Genomic DNA, 24,789 nt, shown 5'->3' with positions numbered 1-24,789 from the left:
CCTTCCTAACCTGCAATCTTCTTCCTGACCTCTCCGCCCCCACCCCCACTCCAGCCTATCACTCTCACCTTATCACCCTCACCTTAACCTCCTTCCACCTATCGCATTTCCAACGCCCCTCCCCCAAGTCCCTCCTCCCTACCTTTTATCTTAGCCTGCTTGGCACACTTTCCTCATTCCTGAAGAAGGGTTCATGCCCGAAACATCGATTCTCCTGCTCTTTGGATGCTGCCTGACCTGCTGCGCTTTTCCAGCAACACATTTTCAGCTCTGATCCCCAGCATCTGCAGTCCTCACTTTCTGCTGAAAAAGCACAGCATCCGAGGAGCAGGGAAATCGATGTTTCGGGCAAAAGCCCTTCATCAGGAATGAGGCTGGGAGCCTCGGGGGTGGAGAGATAAATGGGAGAGGTGTGGGGCCAGGGGAAGGTAGCTGAGAGTGTGAAAGGTGGATGGAGGGTGGGGGTAATGGTGATAGGTCAGTGAGGGGAATGGAGTCGATAGGTGGGAAGGAAGATGGACAGGTCATGGAGGTGGTGCTGAGCTGGAAGGTTGGAACTGGGGGAAGGTGGGAAAGAGGAAATGAGGAAACTGGTGAAATCCACTTAGATGCCGTGGGATTGGAGGATCCCAAGGTGGAAGATGAGGCATTCTTCCTCCAGGCTTTGGGAGGTAAGAGAGTGGCGATGGAGGAGGCCCAGGACCTGTATGTCCTCGGCAGAATGGAAGGGGGAGTTGAAGTGTTCGGTGGTGAGGGTTGATTGGTACGGGTGTCCCGGAGATGTTCTCTGAAGCGCTCTGCGAGTAGGCATCCTGACTCCCCAAGATAGTGGAAATGATGTATACGGAGGTTGGTGGAGTGGAAGGTGAGGACCGGGGTGAGTTTGTCCTGTTGTGGTTGGAGAGGTGGGGTTCGAGGGCGGAGGTGCGGGACATTTCTGCCACCTACAAACGGACCCCCCACCAGAGATATATTTTCCTCCCCACCCCATCTGTTTTCCATTAAGACCGTTCCCTCTGCTACTACCTCATCAGGTCCACGCCACTGCCCCCCACCACTCAACCAACCTACCCTCCCCTCCCGGCACCTTCCCCTGCCACCGAAGGAATTGCAAAACCTGCACCCAAACCTCCCTCTCGCCTCCGCCCAAGGCCCCAAAGGAGCCTTCCACATTCATCAAAGTTTCACCAGCACTTCCACATGTCATTTACTGTATCCGTTGCTCCTGATGGGGTCTCCTGTACATTGGGGAGTTAGGATGCCTACTCACAGAGCGCTTCAGAGCACATCTCTGGGACACCCATACCAATCAACCCCACTGCTCTTGGCTGAACACTTCAACTCCCCTTCCCACCCTGCCGAGGACATGCAGGTCCTGGGCCTCCTCCATCGCCACTCCCTTACCTCCCAAAGCCTGGAGGAAGAACACCTCATCTTCCGCCTTGGGACCCTCCAACCCCATGGCATCAATGTGGATTTCACCAGTTTTCTCTTTTCCCCTTCCCCACCTTCCCCCAGTTTCAAACTTCCAGTTCAGCACTGCCCCCATGACCTGTCCTATCTGCCAATCTTCCTTCCCACCGATCCACTTCATTCTCCTCTCTGATCTATCACCTTTACTCCCACCTCCATCCACCTATAGCACTCTCAGCTATCTTCCCCCAGCCCTAACTACCTCCCACTTATCTCTCCACCCCCAAGGCTCCCAGCCTCATTCCTGATGAATGGCTTTTGCCTGAAATGCTAGGATTTTCCTGCTCAGATGCTGCCTGACCTGCTGTGCTTTTCCAGCATCACACTCTTGACTCTGCTTACTTTTGCCTGCTGGAAAAATGAGTCAAACTAAAAGTGATACAAGGAAAATCCTTTTTAATGCAGCAAAAAAGATTTGGAATACAAAGCTTGAGAGTATGGTGGAGGTGGATTCAATTGTGGCTTTTAAATGGAAGAAGAGAAAGATATTTGCAAAGCTTGAGGGCAAAGGCAAGGGTGTGGGTTATGCTAAGTATCTGTTTTAGATCATTTTTGAAGCATGATTGGCCCAAAGGCTTCCTTTTAGGTAGGAACTATAGTGAGATGAGATCTACACTCTTGTGAATGTATCAACAGCAGTATTTTTTTCATATAACTATACAGAGAGGATGGTCAAAGAGAACATCTTACCTGGAGCCCCATAGACCCTGGCTCTGGTTCTTTGCAATTCGCTAATGACAGAGCTCCTTTCATACTTGCCCAGTAGCTACACCCAGGATAAAATAATGTCATAAAGTCTACATGTTTAATAAATTTTTGTGAACTTGGTTTTAAAGGATTGTGGAAATCTGGATTTTTTTTAAAGAGGTCAATGAAAAGAATATTGGAATATTTTTGTTAACAAGGCATTTCTTACAAGTCATGTGTCTTGCTAATTACTGGAGGCCTGTACCTGGGTTAATGACTTTCATTTTCCAGTTTCTGTTTTGGATGCTATTTGACATAGTCTGCTGCAGGGAAGGAGCTCCCAGCTCAGCTCCCCTGTTTCTAAAAAAATGCTCTTGTTCTGTCCCTAGTGTGACCCCTCTTCTGACAAGTCCTGACAAGCCTAACCCAGCAGTCACTGCATCAGAGGTCAGATCAGGTTTCCTTCCTGTGAATCCAAGAAAGCGATGGGACCAATACAGAGTACCAGGCCATGCAATCAGAGCACGCCCAGATCAACTGGCAGAGGTCTTCTCAGACATCTTCAACCCTCCCTGCAGTAGGCAACTGTCCCTGCCTGTTTCAAGAGGGCCAACACCACCCCTGTGACTAAGAAGGCTCATGCAACCTGTCACAATGACTACCACCCAGTAGCCCTAACTTCGGTGGTCATGAAGTGCTTTGAAAGGCTGGTCATGGTATTAATCAACTCCAGTCTCCCCACTACTCTTGACCCACTCTAATTTGTCTATCGGACCAACAGATCCATGTCAGATGCCACATCATTTGCCCTTCACTCCTCCCTAGAACATCTTGACACCAAGAACAGCTACATAAGAATCCTATTCATTGACCACAATTCAGTCTTCAACGCTATTATCCCCTTGAGACTGATTACTAAAGTTAGTGATCTCAGACTAAGCCCCACTCTCTGCAACTGGATCCTCAGTTTCCTGACCCACAGGCCACAATCAGTGAAGATTGGGGACAATATTTCATTGTCACTAACACTCAACACTGGGGCCCCCCCAGGGGTGCGTACTCAGCTCCCTACTGTACTCACTGTATACCCATGACTGCATCACCAAATACCAGACTAATGCCATTTACAAGTTAGCTGATGACACCACCCGAGTTAGTTGAATCTCAGATGGTGATGAAACAGACTACAGACCTGGAAAAATGGTGCACTGAGAACAACCTAGCTCTCAATGCTGGCAAAACCAAGGAAATCATTATTGACTTTCGGCGGGATGTTACTCATTCCCCCCTACACATTAACAGCACAGAGGCAGAACGAGTGGAGAGTGTCAAGCTCCTGGGAGTGGTCATCCACAACAAGCTTTCTTGGACTCTTCATGTGGATGCACTGGTTACAAAGACCCAACAACATCTCTTCTTCCTCAGGCAGCTGAGGAAATTTGGTATGACGGCGAATACCCTTGCCAACTTTTATAGGTGCGCCATCAAGAGCATTCTGTCTGGATGTATCACTCCCTGGTATGGCAATTGTACCATTCAAGATCGGAGACAGTTACTGAGAATGGCAAACTCGGCCCGGACAATCACAAAGGCCAATCTCCGATCTATAGAATCCATCTACCAAGCCCGCTGTCAAGGAAAAACCGCCAGCAGTCTCAAAGATCCATCCCACCCTGGCAATGTTTTTCTACAACCTCTACCATCGGGGAGAAGGTACAGAAGCCTGAATATATGCACCAGCCGGTTTCAAAACAGTTTCTACCCTATTGTTGTTAGAATACTGAATGGACTCACAAACCCCTTACATTTGCCTGTACCTGTGTTTTTGTTTTTGCTGCTGTTTACCTATTATTTATTTATCTATGCTACTTAACTCTATGATCTGCCTGTATTGCTCACAAAACAAAGTTTTTCACTGTGCCTCAGTGCACGTGACAATAAATTCAATTCATTGTCTCCTTGAAGAGAGACTAGACGTTTTCTCAATACTATGTTTTCCAAGTAAACTGGAGGTTGCAAAGATCCAAGAGACAACTGCCTATGTTTGTGATACCTTCCTACATGTCCTAGAATGCCAAACCAACAACCTTCTGAGCAGTCTGCACCTTATGTATCTTGCCTGCATGAACTAACTATTATTGACTCGCTGTACATCTCTATGACTCTGTGACTCAAAGCATTTCTTGTTTCAAGGTAAATTTCTGCAGAGAGAAGCACATTTGTTTTCTATTTTTCTGGGTGTTAATTTTACATGTGAGTGCATTTGAGGTATTTAGAATGTTTGAGATTTATACATTCACGGTTAAAACTGTATGTTAATTAGCTTTACAGCTTTGCCAAATCCATTTTGTTTCACACTAAATCAATCACTTTGTTGTTTATAAAATGAATAGGATAGATTTTGAGCCTAATATAGCGAAAATATCAAACTGTCCATGTTGGAAACTAACTGGAACATTTAAAGTTATGTTATGTGGTCAGTAGAGTAGTGGGAGTAACGAGAGATGGAGTGCACGCCTGCTATCTTGCTTTTAACACCGTAATCCCCTCTACTCTACACTGACCACTCTATGATTCTATAAACCAGTAACAGTTTGCAAGCACTTAAGTGTATGTTCAGCTCTTGCACCAAACTACAGGGTCCCATCCTTACAATTGGAATCATCTTATTAGAATCAAGACTTTAGCCCAATTCTTATATAATGTCACTGCTAGTGATGGAAGATGCCATGAGGAGAAAGTCTGTCCATGGTCTTCATCAAGAACGTTGATTAGGTCAAGTCATCGTTGTTAATGCATATTGAATCAGTCCAGCAACTGGCTGGTCTATGATGCTTTCATAAAATGGGCTGATATTCTGGTGGGGGAGGGCAAAGTGTGCTTGAAGCCTCATTGATACTGGCTACTGATTTCTGCCAATTGTCTGCAGACAGAATCCAGGGCCAGTGCATCAGCTGCAGAACTTCATTTTAAAATATTTGCCATCTGATGATATTAAAATCATGTACTTTGTAAAACACACGGGAAACTTGTGCAGGAAGACTCGATATTCTCAGTTGAAGCAGGCAGTTTCGGGGTAGGGAGTGGGAGATTACATACTAAAATTAAAATAAATTGCAGAAATTAGATCTGACAGTGTCACTTAAAAAGTGTTGTCTTATTTCTGTTCCTGTCCAGTTAGGAGAGTAAATAATGGTCTATAATGAAAATAAATGAATCTGTGAAGATGCCACTGATTTTTAATATTAGTGTGACAGAAAGGAGAAAGACTTGCATTTCATATTAAAGGCATTTTATGATCAATAAACTACTTTATTTTGCAATGTCGGAAATGGTGCAAAAGATTTGTGCAAACTCCCATCAACAGTAATATAATAATAATCAGATCATAATGTTGTTTGAAGAATAAATATTGGCTAAATCTCCAGGGAAAACTCCCCAGCTTGCCTTTAAAATAGTGCCATAGGATCGTTGACATTTACCTGAGAGGGCTTGGTAAGGTCAAGGCTGAGGTAGTTTGAAGTCTAGTATTAGCTTTTAGAGAAGTTAAAAATGGCCTAGGGTACAAATGCATCCTGCTTGACTAGTTTCCATCTGGTTAGATCATTCAATTCATCAGTTATGGATTAGGCACTTTGCAGAATCATAGAATTGTTATGCTGAGTTCTGCTGAACTCAGCACCACCTTCCTAATCTGCAATCTTCTTCCTGACCTCTCCGCCCCCACCCCCACTCCGGCCTATCACCCTCACCTTACCCTCCTTCCACCTATCGCATTTCCAACGCTCCTTTCCCAAGTCCCTCCTCCCTACCTTTTATCTTAGCCTGCTGGACACATTTTCCTCACTCCTGAAGAAGGGCTCATGCCCAAAACGTCGATTCTCCTGCTCCTTGGATGCTGCCTGACCTTCTGCGCTTTTCCAGCAACACATTTTCAGCTCTGAACCCCAGCATCTGCAGTTCTCACTTTCTCCTCGCCAACTGATCACCTCACCTTCTGCTGGTCTCCTGTCTTCTCTCAGAAGCCCTGGGTATTCTTCCTTTTCCAATAGCCATCTAATTCTTTGTTGAATGACCCTGCCTCAACCATACTCTCAGGCAATGCATCCAGATCCGAATCATTCAGTGCATGAAAAACGTTTTGCTCATGACAGTTTTGCTATAAGTACTTTAAATTACTTTAATTCTGTGTCCTTTCATTTCTGATCCTTTCACAAATAGGAACGTTATCTCCCTTTCATTTTTCAAGACCTCTCCTGATTTTAAATATTTCAATTTGATCGCCTCTCAGCCTTCTCATATCCAGCTTCTCCAATCCAACTACACAATTGTAAATCCTCATTCTTGTGAATCTCTTTTGCCCTCTCACAAACACTTTCACATCCTTCTGAAAGAACACATATATAAGTACATCAAAATAGTGACACAGGAATAGGCCACCCATTTTGGTGCTTACATCTGAGATTAAATTGCATCCCACCTCTCTCTCACTTTTAATCAACCAGTTCCTCTATCTCTTCATTTTTCTCCCTCCATTCAGGAATACCAACAATTTTTTTAGATTAGATTCTCTACAGTGTGGAAACAGGCCCTTCGGCCCAACAGGTCCACACCAACCCTCCAAAGAGTAACCCACCCAGATTCATTTTCCTCTGACTAATGCACCTAACACTCAGCAATTTAGAATGGACAACTCACCTGAACTTCACATCTTTGGACTGTGGGAGGTAACCCACGCAGACATGGGGCGAATGTACAAACTCCACACAGACAGTTGCCCAAGGCTAGAATCAAACCTGGGTCCTGGCACTGTGAGGCAGCAATGCTAACCACTGAGCCACCATGCCGCCCTTTTTTCTTGAAATTCTGGAATGCTTGAGCTCTTTAATTGATGTTGTGTCCAGTATGCATCCCTCACTCAATGTTTCTGATTGTCTCATCACAATCACATTGCTGTTTCTGTTACCTCACTGTGCACAAATTAGTTGCACCACTTCCTGCATTGCAACAGTGATGACTCTCCAAAATGGAATAGATTGGCTGTAAAGTAAATGGGCATGTGATTTGAATGGTGCTATGTAAATGTAATTCTATCCATTTTCTTGTGGCCAACTGGTGCATTGAGCAAAGGCATTAACCACAACCATCCCCAAACTTTCAACATATGATATTCAAACAGGGAAAGGCTGCTCACAAATGGGGGCAGAAAGGGCTTGGCAGCAACAGCAGGACCCTTGAGTGGGTAATGAGGGTGTGTGTGAAGGGGGTCGTGTTGCATTCAGGTCAGTCAACTAAAGACTGCAGATAAAGACCAAAGCAATGACATTGAAGTATGCTTTTTTTCTGTTGTTCACAATCAGAGATGAATGCATTTTAAATGGGCAAACTACCTGTTATGTACATCTCAGCAGGGATTTGGAGCAGACTGGTGTGAATTAACTAATGCAAATGGTGCCTTTGGAACAAAGAAGAATATATTATACCCAGGTCCAAGTAATTTATTATTCCTCAGTGAGCAAACTAAATTAGAGCAGAATTTAATGGAAACACTGCTTCATTCAGATCAGATCTTTCTGAGCGAACATTAATGCACCTTATACTGGAACCAGAACCTGAGCAATAAAATCAACTCCAGTAAATAAATCATGGCTGTGAATTCTTCCCTCATAGATTCATGTTTTTGCAAAGCTTTACCCGCGCTCTCCCAAGAAAAGTTACAACCTCCAAGCTCCCTACTGCCCGTCCTCACCAGTTAGGAGAAAGTGAGGACTGAAGATGCTGGAGATCAGAGTCGAAAAGTGTGGTGCTGGAAAAGCACAGCCGGTCAGGGAGCATCTAAGGAGCAGGAGAATCAATGTTTCGGGGATAAGCTCTTCATCAGGAAGATTCATTGATGCTCAACTCGATAGAAATGTAGTGATCTCAAGTTCGGAGGCTTCAATTGATCCCATCCCACCAGCCTGCAACCACCATCCCCCCACATCCTTAACACTCACACTCCTTTGAAGGGAGAAAGTTCCAAACATAGTTCCTCTGCAGACAATTCTTGTCTTCCTGATTTGGAAGGATATTACTAAACTGGAAAGCGTACGGAAAAGATTTACTGAGTCTGGAGGGTTTGAGTCGCAAGGATAGGCAGGGAATGTTTTCCTTGGGGCATAGGAGTTTGAGGGGTGACCTTATAGAGGTTTATAAAATCATGAGGGGCATAGATAAGATGAATAGCCAAAGTCTTTTCTCCAGGGTGAGGGAGTCCAAAACTAGAGGACATAGCTTTAAAGTGAGAGGGGAAAGATTTAAAAGGGGCAATGTTTTCACACAGAGGCCAGTGCATGTATGGAACAAACTGCCAAAGGAAGTGATGAAGGTGAGTATAATGACTACATTTAAAAGACATTTGGACAGGCACAAGGATAGGAAAAGTTTCGAGATATAGGTCAAATGCAGGCAAATGGGACTAACTTAGTTTGAGAAACTTGGCATGGACAAGTTGGACTGAAGGGTCTGTTTCTGCGCTGAATGACTCTATGACTCTACTCTGTGTGAAAAGGTCTTTCCTCCACAAACAGCTTGAATTTTTAGATTTTGGCTTCCTCAGTCTCGATTCCCCCCCACAAAGGCGGTGAGAGTCGTTTCTCTGTTATCCACTTGACCAAATTGTGATAACTTTGACCTGATTTAGCTTCCCAATGAATTTTAGTGTTTGTTGTAGTCTGATACGGATTCTTACATCATTGCAACAGACAAGTATTCATTAAAAGAAAGGGAGAGAGCAATTTACGGTCTACATCGATGTCAGACGTTAGCCCCAAGTCTCAATGCTGGAAAAGTGTGGCACTGGAAAAGCACAGCAGGTCAGGCTCAATGTTCTCAACCAATTGCATTCTGCAACTGAAGTCAGTGTAGGGGGATGGGTGGAGCTGTTAGCTTGCACTGCTCTCAATGTTCTGAAGACACTTGATTCTGTTGTCCCTAAATATTGAATTCACTTGATGACAAAGACGGTTTCAGTCTGTACGAGGTTGTTTTTATTCCTGTGTATTTGGCTCTAGTTTGTGAGGTTTGAGACTGGGTTTCACATTGACTTTTTATCTACGTTTGGGACGTCCTGTGGTGCAAGTCCTACTGCGTCAGAACAATTGCTGGCCAGCAGTGATGGGTGATAAATGTGACCTTACTGCCTAAACTCTAAAACCAAAAATCAATGGAGGGAAATTAGTGGCACATAAAGCATCAAATCACAAAAAAAGAAAAGAGGAATTGGGTTGGGGGTGAATTATGGCCAAATGACATACCACTACCCCAGTGAACATTGAATTGAAATCTCTTTTTAAGAAATGTTTACCATTTTCAATTTAGGCAGTGAGTTGCTCCAATCTGAAGAGCACTGCCTGAAAGAATGGCAACAGTAGGTTCAATCATCACTGTTGAGATGGGAATTAGATATGGAATTGGACTTGTAAAAGGAAGACGTTGAAGCGCTGTGGGAAACAGCAATGGTGAGTTCTTTCAAAGCTCTGAGCTAGCACAGATGCTGGAGTCCAAATGGCCTTCCCTCTGCACTGCATGATTCTAAATAGATATCAAGTTTGACAAATTGTGAACCTTTGATTCTAGAATTGACATGTTTCCTGCTTTTCCTCACCTTCCCTGAGCTACTACCAACTAATTGTGTCCTTTATTAAAAATTTGACTCTGGCTTATCTTACACATATGTAAATATATATAATACAATCCGTATAGTGCAGAAAGAGGCCATTCAGCTCATCAAATCTGCACTGACCCTCTGAAGAGCATCCCACCTAATCGGTGGGATGCTAATGGTGGCTCAGTGGTTAGCACTGCTGCTTCACAGCACCAGGGTTCCAGGTTCGATTCCAGCCTCAAGCAACTGTCTGTGTGGAGTTTGCACAATCTCCCCGTGTCTGCGTAGGTTTCCTCTGGGTGCTCCGGTTTCCTCCCACAGTCCAAAGATGTGCAGGTCAGGTGAATTGGCCAAGCTAAATTGCCCACAGTGTTAGGTGCATTAGTCAGAGGGAAAGGGGCCTGAGTGGGTTACTCTTTGGAGGGTTGGTGTGGACTGGTTGGGCCGAGGGGCCTGTTTTCACACTGTAGGGAATCTAATCTAATCTAATCAAACCAGACCCTCACCATATCCCTGTAACCCTACACACCCGATGGCTAATCCACCTACCCTGCACATCTCTGGACATTGTGGGGCAATTTAGCATTGCCAATCCACTTAACTTGCGCATCTTTGGACTTTAGGAGGAGGCCGGAGCACCCAGAGGAAATCCATGAAGATATGGGGATAATGTGCAAACTACAAAGACAGTTGCCCAAGGGTGGAATCGAACTTGTGTCCCCAGTGCTGCCCTTTATCTTCACATCTGCATGGCTGGTTCAGGGGCAGTCCAATGAGTAGCCTGAAAAACTCAAAGACAGGAACAGTCAGCTGACCGCAGCTGAGGAATTACAAAAAGGGATAAACCACTGAACTGAAACTCAGTATGTTCAGCCTCTGTGATCTTTACTCCCAACCTCATCTAATTCACTGTCACCAGGTACAGTGAAGCTCATTTCATTACTTAGCCCTTGTAATCACATTGACAGAAAAGGAGTCTTCCTCCATGATAAAGTTCTTGGATATTTATCAGCTGCATGAGAGCTGCAAAAACAAAGACAATGAATGTACTGTGCCTTTAAACAGACACATAAGTGTGAGGCAAAATGTTAAAATAGTTCAAAACAGTGTGTGGTTGTCTTTCCGATCAGTGTCTTCAATGTCTGTATGAATCATGTGATATTTTTCTCTGTGGTTTGAAAGATTGCTAATCTCTGCAGGAACCATCCATCGCCCTTTGACATTTTCAAACACTTGAACTGGGTTGGTAGGGGGAGATAATTTATTACGGTTCAGACTGGCTTACTGAGAGGTTTAATCAGAATATCTTTAAAATCAAATTTCCAATTTCAGCTTTCACTGCATGATTTTGTTTCACATTTTTTTCTTGGAACGTGCATCTGACTGGCAAAGCCAATATTCATTGCCCTCCAGAGTCATAGAAATGTTTTAACACAAAAAGAGGCCGTTCAGCCCATTATGCCTACACCGTCTTTTCACATGAGATTTATTACCTCTCGTCAATCTGCTGCTTTTCCTACCAAGCCCTTGCATATTATTTTTATCCAAATACCCTCTTGAATGCCCCCCCACTAACCCACTCTCCCCTCCCGGCACCTTCCCTTGCTGATGCAAGAAGTGTAAAACCTGCGCCCATACCTCCCCCTCACCTCTGTCCAAGGCCCCAAAGGATCCTTCCACATCCAGCAGAGATTTTCCTGCACACCTAAACACCTTATCTATTGTGTCTGTTGATCTTGATGTAGTCTCCTGTACTTTGGGGAAACAGGACGCCAACTCACAGAACATTTTAGAGCATATCTCTGGGACATGCACTAAACAACCCCACTGCCTGTGACCAACTACTTCAACTCCCCCTCCCACTCCACCAAGGACATGCAAGTCCTGGGCCTCCTCCACCGCCAAATCTTAGCCACCTGACACCTGGAGGAAGAATGCCTCACCTTCTACCTTGGACCCTCCAACCACACGGCATCAATGTTGATTTCACCAGTTTCCTCATCTCTCCTCCCTCCACCTCATCCCAGATCCAACCTTCCAACTCTGCACCGTCATCTTGAACTGTCCTACATGTCCATCTTCCTTCTCACCTATCTGCTCCATCCTCCGTTCCAACCTATCACCATCATCCCCCAACCGCATCTATCTATACCTGGTGAAGGGCTTATGCCCAAAATGTTGATTGTCCTGCTCCTCAAATGCTGCCTGACACGCTGTGTTTTTCCAGCACCACAATTTTAAACCCTCTTGAATGCCTCAATTGAATCTGCCTCCATCACCCTTCCAGGTTGTGCATTCCAAACGCTAATTACTAACTATTTAAAAATTGATTTTTCTTGTCACACATTTGCCTTTTTTGCAAGTCACTTTGAATATATACCTTCAGGTTCATAACTTCTCCTATCTCTTGCATCCAGCCCACTCATGATTTTGGAAAGCTCTATCAGATCTTCCCTTAGCCATCCTAAGACCAGTGAGAATGGTCCCAATTTCCTCAATTAATCCTCATGAATAACATTTCTCCTCCATGGGACCATTCTTGTAAATCTGTCTCCAATGCATTCACATCCTTCCTATAATGCGATGCCCAGAACTGTACACAATACTCCATCTGAGGTCTAACAAATGTTTTTAATATTTTCAATATCACTTCCTTCCTCCTGTCCCCTATGCCCCTATTGATACAGTAATAATATTTTTCTGATTAACATGTGGGCAGTAGTGTCACCTCAGCGTGCAACCAGCAGGTCCCCACTGTCACAACAGCACCATTGATGGCAGTGACCATGATTGAGACTGCAAGCAAGCCTTGGTTTGAGCATTATCATGTTGTGATAGTCAAGGTTGAAGAATTATCCTTTGGTCAACCTTGTGCTGCAAGTAAAAAGATTCATTCTGAGTGCTAGAAATCAGTTCAGAAGGCAGACAAAAAGAAATAAGACAACAAAAGAACCCTCTTTCATCCTAAATGCTAGAATTCAGTCATGGACAAAATGAATCAGAACAACAGAAAATCAACAAATCTGTAAAACTAAGAATCTTGAAATCAACTGTTTAACAACCAATGTCAATCCGTTTTTTTTCTTTTATCTATTTGGACTCACTTTTTACTTCTAATGGAGGTGTTACTGATTCTTCTCGCATGTAACCATTAAAAACCTCACCTTCTGTTAAGTCAAGGAAACCTGGTCAAATTCATTCCCTTTAAAACATAAGTTCATTTGGATCTGGGATCCATTTTTAAATTAAGCTTGTTGCAACTAACCGGGTGTGGGTGCATAGATAAAGGAGGGGAACCAATTCATTCCTCTTCACTCAGGCGCTTAACTCTTTGCAGTATCTCATCTGGAAGCTTAACAACTTGGGGAAGTTCACCCAAGTCTGGGCATAACATAGTGTCATTGGACTAGAGGGACTGCTCCAGAGACAAAGGTTCAAATCCCAGCATGGCAGCTAATGGAATTTAAATTCAAAACTAAAGTCAGTCCCAGTGACTGTGACACTGAAACTCTCATTGAATGTCATAAATTCCTAGCTGGTTTGTTAATGTCTTTTAGAGAAGAAAACCTGGTCTGGCCTACATGTAACTCCAGACTCACTGCAATGTAGGTGACTCTTAATTGCTCTTTGAAATGCACTCGCAAATTGCTCAGTTCAAGGGAACTTAGGAATAGGCAAGAAATGCTGGCTTTGCCAGTGACACCTACACACTATGAATGAATTAAAAATAAGCAAGGGAAGATTAAGGAATTATAGAGAAATCTCACACATCCCCCAGCACACAGTTTCAGGCAGCCAATGGTAGGAATCTAGGATGAGCTGCCCATTTTAGTGCCCAGGCCTGGAAATAGGCACAGGACCCAATGGAAAAGGAATATAAGGAAAAGCTTCACCTCCCATTAACAAAGTCTTTCTATAATTTTTTATCATTCATTACTTTTATTACATAAGTTATTAACTTTTCTACTTTTGTTGCGCATTATGCAGAAAAATTGTTCATTTATTCACAGAGTTATTAATTAATAATTTGATGATTTTCTGACTCCCAAAGCCCCTAGTTTAACTCCATTTAAATCTTGACAGTGATCTACATCCTCACTCACAAGCAGTAACCCCCGAGCTCACCTCTCACTCCCACATCTTCTTAGTCCCCATTTTGCCATTCGCCCTTCATTCACCCTGACCATTCACCATTCCTCCATTCCCTCCTCCCTCACACACCCACGGCCTGCCACTCTCTCTCTACTGCTGATACCCTTCACCCTCCCCACACTTTCCGCTCCCTCTCACTCCCTTCTTTAATCTCACTCCACCCTTCAATCCTACCACACCACCTTCTGGAGTCTCACACTTCTGTATAACCCCCCCGCCAACACCTGCCCACATTAGAGGCCATTTTGCTTCTGCAAAGACAGGAAAAATACTGTGATTTAATTCAGTTCATGTACAATTAACTAGGTTTTATTGATATGTCCAGTTACCTCATTTCAGTGCCTCACAGGAAATTGAAATGTTAACCAACAAAGACAAAGGTCTTCATCCCAGACTATTCAGATCAGGAATCTATGCCTGGATAGGGGGTCATTGAACTTCTACCATCTGTTGATTCTACATTAATATTTCTATTTCATTCATAAATTGTCCTTGTTGTTCGCTTTCAATAAATAACAAACTTTACATGTATTGATTCCAGGCAAAGCCTCTGTTAGGAGAAAGTGAGGACTGCAGATGCTGGAGATCAGAGCTGAAAAATGTGTTGCTGGAAAAGCGCAGCAGGTCAGACAGCATCCAAGGACCCTCTGTTAGCAAGTGTAAGATTCCTGTAGGTATGGCATGATGCTTTTTAATAAGTACAACCTGAAGGAGCTGAATACTCTAAACTAATTCAAGCAGGTGCAGGAACAGAGGAATGCGGGGTGCATATTCCCAAATCCTTGCAGAAGGCAGGGCAAGTTTATAAGATAGTATGGAAAACTGTATGAAATATTTCCCTCCGGTGTAGTATCATCAGTGCTGTAAAATCACACCACACCGAATGCAAGATCATTCGGTCTAAAAACCTCATTTTATGTCTTTGCTCTGTATGTTGCATAAGACAGTCAAGATCTGAAAGGTTTAGCTGATATCATGAGTAATCTCCACCCATCAAAGGACTGTTCTTGGGTGGCATGATTTAGAGGTGCCGGTGTTGGACTGGGGTGTACCAAGTTAAAAATCATACAACACCAGGTTATAGTCCAACAGGTTTATTTGGAAGCACTAGCCTTCATTACCACCTGATGAAGGAGCAGTGCTCTGAAAGCTAGTACTTCCAAATAAATCTGTTGGACTATAACCTGGCATTGTGTGATTTTTAACTTGGTTCTTGGGAGGAGTTAACAAGTCTACCATTCTGCTTGGTTCTGTATGGGTTACCAATGTTGTGGTAATGTGAACTAGCTCTTATGTTGAACCTTATGTCTCACAAAGAATCATGATGAATCTTGGATGTCACGTAACTTCCTAAAAAGTGACATGCTCTGATGAAGCATCATGTAGACTCGAAATGTTAGCTTGCTCTCTCGCCATAGATGGTGCCTTACTGTTTGTGAGTTCCAGCATTTGTTGTTTTCTGTAACATTGTGTTTAGGTAAGACTGAGCCTAACTTCTCCCTATGGCATTGTTTGAGAAACCTTCAGTAGCTTAACGAATACCAGCAGGAAGGACTGGTGCTAGTAAATCTCCCCATCATATCCCAGATGGATCAGGTCAATGATCAGAATGATAAGAGATGGTAGCAATAGTAGAATCCACTGTTACATAGCACTGTACCTGGTGAGAAGACAATGTACAAGAAAATGTTATTGTTCACCAGCTGCAAATTGTATCTGTTATGTTGGTGATTTCCTTTGAAACCAGGAATTATATATGCAAATGATAATTTGAACAGCAACACTTTATTAATTATGCTCACACCTCCACAGCCAGTTCTCCACTGGACCTAAGCTCCACCCCTCTGGGTCACCTGACCAGCTCTCTTAAAGGGGTAGAACCCCCAACCACACACAAAACTGCATAAGCCCCAATTCTGCACACAATCAAAGCACAATCCCAGATGGTAATAACTAATTCAAAACTAGAGGCACTGAGTATAAAAACACAAAAGCTTCATGAAACCTTTCCTATTCTCTGGTCATGCCTGAGCTGGAGTATTGTGTCCAATTCTGAGCTTTAATAAGGATCTGCATGGGTATATGAATAGGAAGGGTCTGGAGGGATATGGGTCAAGTGCTGGCAAATGGGAGTAGATTAGGTTAGGACATCTGGTCAGCATGGACAGGTTGGACCAAAGAGTCTGCTGCCGTGCAGTACATTTCTATGAGATGGGAGAGATACTAAGTGAGTATTTCACGTCAGTATTTACTGTGGAAAAGGACATAGAAGATGTAGAACATAGGGAAATAGATGATGACATCTTGAAAAATGTCCATATTACAGAGGAGGAAGTGCTGGATATCTTAAAATGCATAAATCCCCAGGACTTGATCAAGTGTACCCTAGAAGTCTGTGGGAGGCTAGGGAAGTGATTGCTGAGCCTCTTGCTGAGATTTGTATCATCGATAGTCATAGATGAGGTGCCAGAAGACTGGAGGTTGGCTAATGTGGTCCCTCTGTTTAAGAAGGGTGATAAGGACAAGCCAGGAACTATAGACTAGTGAGCCTGATCTCAGTGGTGGGCAAATTGTTGGAGGAAATCCTGAGGGACAGGGTGTACATGTATTTGGAAGGGCAAGAACTGATTAGGGATAGTCAACCTGGCTTTGTGCATGGCAAATCATGTCTCACAAACTTGATTGAGTTTTTTGAAGAATTAACAAAGAGGATTGATGAGTGCAGAGCAGTGGACGTGATCTATATGGACTTCAGAAAGGCGTTTGACAATATTCCCCATGGGAGACTGGTTAGCAAGGTTAGATCTCATGGAATACAGGGAGAACTAGCCATTTGGACACAGAAATCGCTCAAAGGTGGAAGACAGAGAGTGGTGGTGGAGGGTTGTTTTACAGACTGGAGGCCTGTGACCATTGGAGTGCCACAAGGATTGGTGCTGGACAGCGAAGAAGGTTACCTCAGATTACAATGGATTGATCAAATGGGCCAATGCACTGAGAAGTGGCAAATGGAGTTTAGTTTAGATAAATGTGAGGTGCTGCATGTTGGGAAAGCAAATCTTAGCAGGACTTATGCACAGAATGGTAAGATCCTAGGGAACAAAGAGACCTTGGAATGCAGGTTCATAGCTCCTTGAAAGTGGAGTCGCAGATAGATAGGATAGTGGAGAAGGTGTCAGAGTATTGAGTACAGGAGTTTGGAGGTCATGTTGCGGCTATACAGGACATTGATTGGGCCACTTTTGAAATATTGCATGCAATTCTATTCTCCTTCCTATCGGAAAGATGTTGTGAAACTTGAAAGGGTTCAGAAAAGATTTACAAGGATGTTGCCAGGGTTTGAGGATTTGAGCTATGGGGCTGGGACTGTTTTCCCTGGAGTGTTGGAGGCTGGGGGTGTGACTTTATAAAGGTTTATAAAATCATGAAGGGTATAGATAGGATAAATAGACAAAGTCTTTTCCCTGGAGTGGGGGATTCCAGAACTAGAGGACATAGGTTTAGGGTGAGAGGGGAAAGATATAAAAGAGACCTAAGGGGCAACTTTTTCCCGCAGAGGGTGGTACGTGTATGGAATGAGCTGCCAGAGGAAGTGGTGGAGGCTAGTACAATTGCAACATTTAAAATGCATCTGAAAGGGCATATGAATAGGAAGGGTTTGGAGGAATATGGGCCGGGTGCTGGCAGGTGGGAATAGATTGGGTTGGGGTATTTGGTCGGCATGGACGAGTTGGACTGAAGTGTCTGTTTCCGTGCAGTAGATCTCTATGACTATGACTGTAAGGATCATGGACTGCAGCAGTTCAAGAAAGAAGTTTACCACCACCTTTTCAACGACAACTAGGAACAGGGAGTAAGTGTTGGCCCAGCCAGTCAGCAATGCCCACGTCCCACAATTGAATAATAGCAAATGTCAAGGCCTTTGACAGGTTACAGCAGGAGGTTTATCAGCACAATCCTAAGGATGAGTGACACCGGTTACATGGAATGGTTCACCTCGGAGCTGAGAATGTTGAGTGTGTAATATGAGGTATGAAATCTCACTGGGTGATGAAACACAGTGTACATTATTACATAATGTCACATAATATTGCCCTCTCTTGCTAGGCTTGTGGCAAGATGCAGCCACAGGAGAATGTTTCTTAAATAAACTTAATAGTTTTCCTAATCTCAAGCAAGCTCCTTAAATATTCTTTAGCGGCACCGTCAGATAAAGAATAATAAAGAGAAAGTTTAATAGAGTTGTTCAGAATTATGAGTGGTTCTGATTAAGCAAATATAAGAGAGAAGCCTTGCTATCTTGCAAAGTGATTTGATAAGCAAAGGTCACAGACTGAAAACAATTTGCATAGAACAAGAGCTGAAATGCGGAGAAATGTTTTCACTCTGAGACTTGTTGAGACAAAGATGGTGTTACCTGAAAGAGCAGGGAACCAGATCCCATTGTAATACTCAAAAGGTAATTAGATGAGAATATGAAGAGCACTAATTTTCAGAATTATTGAGAACCATATCCCATTTTATTGACGACTGGCCAATATTATACTTCACTGTTTTACCCTGTACAATGTGGGGATTGTGGTGGGGGTGATGGAATGGGAGGGGTGATTTAACAAGTGTGTATATTTGTTTGAAAAATGGAGGAGTGTAAATGGATGGTGTAAGAGGGGAGATGTAATTGGGAATTACACGGGGGGAGGCAACAAGAGTTCTAAACGGGGCTAAATGGGCAGTGTAAATGGAAGGGTGTCAGCGGGGTAAGTATAAAACAGGCTGTCAATTCACTAGCTCCATGTATTGCAATCTCCCATTCATTAATGTCCAGACCCTTTTAAAATATCCCCTGATTATGAAGGGGATCTGCTAAATGTGCAATGTGCTCAGGAGATCTCTTTCTGATGAACTGTTGCATTTTCAATCACATCAAACCCGCTGTCACCAGGGTCCCTGTCCTCATAATTACTCTGTTCATTATGATTGACAGAGAAATGCAGGTTACATTTTTCTCCGATTTACAATTTGATGAAAATATCCCCCTGTTCTCCCGGTATTGTCAATGCAAAGTGATGAGGGGTCAGGGGGGTGAAAGAAAAATGATAAAGGGAGAAAAATACGATGGAATTATGCAAATACGCTGTTAAACGCGATTTATATTCAATCAGAACTTAATCCAGACATATTCAAATATAGAATGACTTAATGTGGGAGATTAATCACCAGATCTAAGTCTCATTAATAGGCCCTTTGACAAGGAATTGTTAATGACTGCAGCATTATCACCGATGCAAGGCATTGCTTTCCTTAAAATGGAAACAGAGGGAATTCTGCTTTTGTTTTATGAACTTTGTCCATCCTTAATTGCCATTGAGCAGATGGTACTGAGTTGCCTTCTTTAACCATTGCATTTCTGTTGGAGGGATGCCCACAGTGTTGCAGATGACAATGAAGAAATGGCTGATAGATTTCCAAACCAGGCTGGTATGTGACGTGGAGGCACAATTGCACAATTTCCCATGATCCTGCTGCACATCTCCTTCTTGGTGTCACAGGTTTTGGGTTTGAGAGACTTATTGAAAAATTCTTGGTGAGTTGTTAAAGTCATAGAGTCATAAAAGATGTACAGCATGGAAACAGACTCTCTGGTCCAACTCACCCATGCCGACCAGATAAGCTAACCTAATCTAGTCCCATTTTCTAACACTTGGCCCAAATCTCTCTGAACCCTTCCTATTTATATACCCATCCAGATGGCTTTTAAATGCTGTAATTGTACCAGCCTCCACCACTTCCTCTGCAGCACATTTCATACAAGCACCACCCTCCGTGTGAAAAAGTTCCCTGTTAGGTCCCTTTTAAATCATTCCGATCTCACCCTAAACCTATGCCCTCTAAGTTCTGTACTCCTCTACCCCAGGGAAAGGATCTTGTCTATTTACCCTTTCCATGCTCCTCATGATTTTATAAGCGTCCATGAGGTCACCCCTGTCTCCAATGCTCCAGGGTAAACAGCCCCAGCCTATTCAGCCTCTCCCTATAGCTCAAATCCTCCAACCCTGGCAACATTCTTGTAGATCCTTTCTGAACCCTTTCAAGTTTCACAACATCTTTCCAATAGGAAGGAGACCAAAATTGCACACAGTATTCCAAAAGTGGCCTAACCATTGTTCTGTACAGCTGCAACATGACCTCTCAACTCCTATACTCAATGCTCTTTCAAATAGGTGAAAGCATACCAAACACCTTCTTCACTATTCTATTTGCCCGCAACTCCACTTTCAAGGAGCTATGAACCTGCACTCCAAGATCTCTTTATTCAGCAACATACCCCAGGACCTTTCCATTCGTATAGAGTGTAATTTTAAACTCACTTATAGCAGAATACAGAAAAACAAAATGCAAAGCCAATAGAATAGTAACTGAACAATGATATATGTCTCCTTTTGCTACCTTTCATCTTTTCTGATGTCTACTTTCCTCTTCTGTTTGTATTCCACTAGTTCCATCATCAAAATAAACCTGTTGAACTATAACCTGGTGTTGTGTGATTTTTAACGTTAAAATATATTGTTTATTTTGAGGACTGATCAACTTTTCTTTTTAAGTAAGAAGCCAACAAACACAAAGATGATAAGAGATATATCCAGCAATTTGATTATTGGTAGACTGTGGGCAATGGATGCGCCCTCTATTTTTCACACATCTGAATTTCAAAGCCCACATTGTTAAGCTCACTACAGTGTTGCAGTGAAGGAAGAAACCACATGGATGTGAAACATTGCACTTTCTGCCTATTGATTGAGGAGCACAGTTGTACTGACTTAGTGGAGAAAGTGAGGTCTGCAGATGCTGGAGATCAAAGTTGAAACTTTATTGCTGGAACAGCATAGCAGGTCAGGCAGCATCCAGGGAACAGGAGATTCGACGTTTCGGGCACAGGCCCTTCTTCAGGACTGTACTGACATAGTGACTTATTCGCTCAAATATTAGGGAAAGTATTTCAAGGTCTTGACTTATTGGTATGCCCCTTGCTGTAAAATAAGGATGGTAGCTAAGGGATTGCTTCAGCTCAGTTGGCTGGACAGTTAATTTGTCAATGCAGGGTGATACCAAACAGCATAGGTTCAATTTCTGCACCATGAAAGATTCTCCTTCTCAACTCTCCCCTTGCTTGAGGTGAGGGGATCCTCAGATTAACCCACCACGGAAGTCTCTCTTGAATCAGAGAGCAGCCTTATGGTGTGTTACCTTGATGGTAAGGTGTGGTTATGCTACTGGAGTAGTAATGTAAGGGTTTGGATGAATGTTACAGAGACAAATGATTGAAATCCCACCCTGGAAATTTAAATTCACTGAATAAATCAGAAACAAAAAAACTATTAACAGTATTGTTGACCATGAAACTGCCCGATTAATGTAAAAATTCACCTGATATCCTTAACAAGAAGAATTCTGCTATTCATTTCCATTTTTTAATACTATTCATTCTTAGGATTTTACTTGAGGATTTAGAGGGTTGGCGAGGGTAATACCATTTGGCTGTGTTGCCATGAGGATAGTGGTTTGGGTTTCTATTGTGCACATTAGCTGTATGGCTATCCTTGTCTCAAAGAAATGTCAACCATGTTGGTGAAATTGCATGAAGAGATTCAATTTAATAGAAGTAATGTGGAGAGACAATATAAAATTACTCCATGACTTTATGACTCTGTGGGGTACAATTCTAAATGAGCAGCAGCAGTGACAGGACAAGTTCAGAGAATGGTGTCATGGACACACGCCAGATGTGCATTCAGGGTGGTCTGTGAACTAACTATGCTTGTATGTAGGAGGAAGTGAGGACTGCAGATGCTGGAGATCAGAGCTGAAAATGTGTTGCTGGAAAAGCGAAATGTGTTGCTGGAAAAGCGCAGCAGGTCAGGCAGCATCCAAGGAGCCGGAGAATCGATGTTTCAGGCATGAACCCTTCTTCAGGAATGAGGCATTGAGGCAAAGGAGGAGTATTCCATCACAGCCCTGATTGTGCCTTGCGAACAGGCTTTGGGGAGTCAGCAGGTAAGTTAATCGTCGTAATATTCCTAGCCTCTGACATGCTGTTGTAGCCAATGTATTTATATAGCAAGTCCAGTTGAGTTCTGGTTGATGGTAACCTCTAGGATGTTGATAGTGAAGGATTCGGTGATGATAACACCATTGATTATCAAGGACAGTAGTTTGATATCTCTTATTGAAAATAATAATTGTCTGGAATTTGTGTGGCATGAATGTTACTTGCCACTTGTCAACCCAAGCCTGAATATTGTCCAGATCTTGTTGCATTTAAACATGGACTGCTTCAGTATCTGAGGAGTCATCAATGCTGAATACTGTGCAATCATCTGTAACAATCCTCACTTCTGACCTTATAATGGAGGGAAGGTCATGATGAAGCAACATTGATGGTCCTACCTATTCACTGCATGAAAGAGATTTGCCTCATGCCACTATCAGTTCTTCTGTTAATTACTTTACATCTGTGCCTTCACATTCTCAATCCTTTCATACATTGCAAAAGATATTCCCTATTTAATCTGGCCACACATCTCTTGATTTCAAAAAATTCCTACTAAATTTTCTCTTAGCCTTTGCCGGTCCAAGAAGCAATCCCAATCTCTCCAAATACCTTCACAAGTTTCTCATCTCTGGAACCATTCTTGCAAATTTCTTCTGCATTCACTCCAATACATTCACATCCTTCCCAAAGTGTGATGCCCCGAACTGTGCCCAACCAGCTCAGGTCTAACTAATATTTTAGCCTAGTGGAAAATAACCTCCTTCCTTTTGTGCTACTAATATTAAAGCTTGGAATTATATCACTGTTCCTTCACTGTTGCTGGGTCAATATCTTAAAACTCCCTTCCTAAAAGCACTGTGAGTGTCGCTTCACCCCAACAATTGCAGGAATTCAAGAAGGCAGCTCACCATCATCTTCTGGAGATGGACAATAGTGCAGGCCTAGCCACTGATTCCCATTCTGTGAATGAATAAAAAAGGCTTAAGAGTTAACCATATTGGTGTGTGATTGCATTCAGCAGGATGTTTTGCCTGATATGGCAATGCTTATGTTATCTCCTGTCATACGAGAACTGGGAATTCTGATATTGTAGAATTCAACGGACACACTGCAGCCAGCTATGAGGTAAGTGTCTGGGCTACCAGTAAGCCATTGAGGTACATCAAATCAGGATGGTTCCAATAGAACATCATACTTTAAATAATTTGAGGAATGATGGAGCATGAGACCTTTTTATGTTTAGGTCACATGTTGTGATAAAGCAATGATATCAGTGAGCACATCTCTTCAAGATATAATAGCATAACAACCAAAAGACACAACAAACACTTATTAATGCGAGTCTGGAGTAATATATACACCAGTAGGATAAAGATGCCAGATTTCCTTCCCTGCAGGGCTGTAATTAAATAGATAGGATTTGACAATTATCATTGGTTTTAGATTTTCAGTTCCAGAACTATTAATTAACTGAATTAAATTCCTCAAATTGGCATGTTTAGACTTGAGCTTATGTACACCAGAACATTGGTTTAGAAACTTTACCACAGTGTTACCATCCACGTGCACATCATGCATTAGATCCATAACAATGTTGTTAACTCAAAATTGTTGTCTGAAAAGGCCAACAACCCATTTGTGATATTCAAGAAAGTGATTCACTATAATTTCTCAGGGGCAATTACGGACAGACAACAGATCATCTTGTCTGTGATGCCCATGTGAATGAATCAAAAGAAAAGAGATTGAAGCATGGACCTCTCAAACCTTATCTGATTACATCTCACTTGGTGTAAGTTCCATCTTAAAGTAATTGCAAAGTATGTAGAGGTTTTGGAAGCCTCCTATTGGAAGGGTGTTGTGAAATTTGAAAGGGGTTTAGAAAAGATTCACAAGGATGTTGCCAAGGTTGGATGGTTTGAGATATTAGGAGAGGCTAAATAGACTGGAACTATTTTCTCTGGAGCATTGGAAGCTTTTAGAGGTTTATAAAATCATGAGGGGCATAGATAGGATAAATAGACAAGGTCCTTTCCTTGAGGTGGGGGAGTCCAGAACTAGGGCATTGGTTTAGGGTGAGAGGGGAAGGATTTAAAAGGGACCTTAGGGGCAACTTTTTCACATAGAGGGTGTACAGAATGAGCTGCCAGAAGAAGTGGTGGAGGCTGGTACAATTACAACATTTAAAAGACATCTGATGGGCATATGAATAGGAAGGATTTAGAGATATTTGGGCCAAGTATTGGCAAATGGGACTAGATTAGGTTAGGATATCTGATCAGCATGGACTAGTTGGACTGAAGAGTCCATTTCTGTGATGTACATTTCGATAGCTCTATGCCTCTCTAAGTGTTAAGTTTGTAATTGCCGTGCTCTTATATGTGTTGGAGTCATGGGTTCTGTATAGAAAACAATTGTACAGCTACATCACAAGCAAAGGAATTCCCAAAAGAGCCAATCTGCTGAACATTGAATGCATTCTTTTATAAAACCAGTTGCAATCTACAGGTAATTCTGTATTGCCAAAAGCAGTGAATGGTGCTGTGGTAACCGAGACTATGGTTATGTACCTTGCAAATGCTTCAATGACCAATTGAACACACAGCTCTGTCTGGCTGACATTGAACAATAGGCGTGGGAACTGGATGCTGCCAACAGAGACAGCTGGAGCACAACCATAAGGAAAGCAAGCCACAAGTTTGAAACAAATAGGCACAAGGCTGCTACAGAAAGGTACAGTTAATGGAAGCATTCTGCTTAAACCAGGAATTGCTGTGCTCCA

General features: G+C 42.8%; 1 long non-coding RNA gene across 1 annotated transcript in view; it reads left to right on the top strand.

Annotated features, from left to right (window-relative positions):
- The window catches only part of LOC122559816, a 16,505-nt gene extending 13,772 nt beyond the window's left edge, over nucleotides 1–2,733 (top strand). The window contains exon 3 of the long non-coding RNA XR_006314558.1: nucleotides 2,550–2,733. This is a non-coding gene — a long non-coding RNA (uncharacterized LOC122559816). The remainder of the gene's footprint in view (nucleotides 1–2,549) is intronic.
- Nucleotides 2,734–24,789: the final 22,056 nt, after the last annotated feature.

Source organism: Chiloscyllium plagiosum, chromosome 19 (assembly GCF_004010195.1).
Source record: "Chiloscyllium plagiosum isolate BGI_BamShark_2017 chromosome 19, ASM401019v2, whole genome shotgun sequence".
In the NCBI taxonomy this organism is placed as follows: domain Eukaryota; kingdom Metazoa; phylum Chordata; class Chondrichthyes; order Orectolobiformes; family Hemiscylliidae; genus Chiloscyllium; species Chiloscyllium plagiosum.
The sequence above is the reverse complement of the archived record's forward strand: the minus strand, read 5'-3'. Positions and strand labels throughout refer to the sequence as shown.